Source organism: Haemaphysalis longicornis, unplaced genomic scaffold (assembly GCF_048455015.1).
Source record: "Haemaphysalis longicornis isolate Haplotype H1 unplaced genomic scaffold, Haemaphysalis longicornis Haplotype H1 scaffold_3, whole genome shotgun sequence".
Classification (NCBI taxonomy): Eukaryota; Metazoa; Arthropoda; class Arachnida; order Ixodida; family Ixodidae; genus Haemaphysalis; species Haemaphysalis longicornis.
Window position 1 is genome coordinate 192,093,429 of NW_027526335.1, and position 2,387 is coordinate 192,095,815.

Below are 2,387 nucleotides of genomic sequence, written 5' to 3' on the forward strand. Positions count from 1 at the left end.
TAGTGAGGGTGCGTCCAGCGGCAAAAACGTTTTGCGACGCGTGCTGGCTTACTTACGGCAGCACTTTGGCTAAAAGATATTCGGACGCAAGTGCACAAAGTTTTTCTCGGGCCTTCATTGCACTGTTTGTGTCTTGCATGCGAATCTTTTCTAACTTAGCGGGCCAGCCCCACCGACGCCACGTGATTGTACTTGGCAAAGGGTGTCTGGCTGCAGAGCGCATGACAGGTATACTTACCTGGTACTGGGCTGTCTGGTGGTCACTATGGCCGGCGCCCCAAGCGGAGGCCGGCCATTGCACTGCGGTCGGCTGAAGCTTGCCACTTCCCTAAACTGGGGCAGATGGGGCATGAAATTTTTGGTAGTGGGGTCAGGCGTGCGCGCCGGCCCCTCCCCTTTTGTAAACCCAAAAGCAGACGCTGTAGAAACGTATCGGTGTGTACTAGAATGCAAATGCTACGCACTTTCAACAGCATAGCTTTCGAGCGTTACCGCAAAACTCAGGCCAGCTGAGTGTGCGTCTCGTGAGAAGCGTTCGTGGCGTGAACTTTCGCGTGCTGCTCTCCTCGCCAGTTCACGTACATTCGCACCTGGACGCCGAGTTCGCGCAGAGAGAAACACATTTATTGAGTCCAGTGGTTTAGTGGTGGGTGGTGGCCGCCGGTTTAGTTTTGGCGGCAATGGTGGCAGGTGTTTGGACTTCCTGTTCTGAGCTGCACAGCACACCCTCTCATTGCTCATCACGATTGAAAATGGGAAGGGATAGGAAAACGGGAACAGAGGATAGAGAGGTAACAGAGGGGCTATCCGGGCTGTTGATGGCTACGAGGGCGTCGCCATCGTGATCGCGGTATTCTCCTGCGTGAACGTACATGATGTCTGGGCGGATGGGCAATTTCTTCGCCAGTGATCGCGCTCACTCCTCCCTGCGAGCTCTGTGGTACCCTGGGTGCATGTTTAGTGGGAGAGGACGAACGCGCAGACAGGCATGAGTGCCCTTGGGAGGGGGACCTTCGGGTCGGAGATCTCTGGGACGTGGATGCCCAAATGTTTCAGAATGTGCTCACCAGTGGAAGTAGTAGAAAGTGGGCGGAGCCGGTTAATGTGATGTGCTTTAATGAACTCCTGCCGTATTGTGGATCCCTATGCGTTCAAGTCTGGCAGTGGGTGCGTTCTGGGTAATATACAGTGATGCCCTGTAAGTCTTCACAATGAGAATGAATGAACACATGTTTATTGAAAAAAGAGAGAGAGAGAGAGAGAGAGAGAGAGAGAGAGAGAGAGAGAGAGAGAGAGAGAGAGGTCCCCTTGACATGACCGGAGGCCTCGGTCAGGAGTCGGAAAAGGATGGCAAGTAAGGAGTGGGGAGAACAGGGAAAGAAAAGCATCTAGAAGCAGTCCTCAATGCCGGCTTCTCTGATGAAAATCAGCAGAGTGTCCAGCAGGTGCTTCCTGTGAGGTGCAGCTCCAAGTGGATTAACCCAAAGTTCGTTGTCTGCCAGTCGTACATTGTTGTTAACTAGGTCCGCATTGGTGACCCGTAGGTAGGGGGGGGGGATACGTAATCCGGCTGGTGACAGATGTCGGTACGAATCGTGGCCTTTCCTGTTCTTTGAGTCCATGATTATCACCGGAAATTCACTTAAGGAGTTCAATTATTTGATTGACATGGGAACTCAATGTTGAGAGGTATTACGTGCTGCCTTGGTTGCGTTGTATTGCAGCCCTAGCACAGTAAGGGTAGGCACCTCTAGGATTAGGTGACCATCTATGAAAACTGCAATGTCTGGGGGGCTTCGCGATCCGAATCCAGATGGTAGAAGGAGCAAGTCTGATTTGGCGGATGAGCATTCAAGGCCCCACCATAAGAGCTTCTTCAGCAGCCGCTTGGGCCCCTTGCTGCAAGGTGTCCTGAATGCGTGCGTCACTACTGCCTGTTACCCATAGCGTTAATATTATATCGCCTGCATACAGGTTGTAATGGGGTATTACTTCAAGCCGACGTGGAATATTAAGATTGGCCAGATTAAAGAAGAGTGGCGATAATACCGCTCCTTGCGGGGCACCAGTGGAAGGTAGAGTTAAAATTTTTGATTTGATATCTCCTGCTTGGAGAAAAGCCGTGCGTGCCGTGAGGAACACATGCACGCTGTTGTTGTCGGTGAGTTCTCTGTGGGACCATAGATTCTAGGCGGCGCATGATGACGGCGTGAGAGACTCGATCGACGGCTTTTGTGAAGTCCACAAACAATATTGCGCTGTGTCGCGCTGAGCAGTAGGTGTTATTGCGTCTCGAGATAGCTGGACGTCTTGAGTGGATGATACCCGGGCCTGAAGCCAATCATTGAATGCGGAAGAGCATCAGTAGATGTAAGGTGGAGCGTGAG

General features: G+C 52.1%; 1 non-coding gene across 1 annotated transcript; it reads left to right on the plus strand.

Moving 5' to 3' along the window:
* Nucleotides 1-230: 230 nt before the first annotated feature.
* LOC144176075 (U1 spliceosomal RNA) lies at nucleotides 231-393 on the plus strand. The gene has a single exon (XR_013323774.1). It is a non-coding gene; the product is annotated as a U1 spliceosomal RNA (small nuclear RNA).
* Nucleotides 394-2,387: the final 1,994 nt, after the last annotated feature.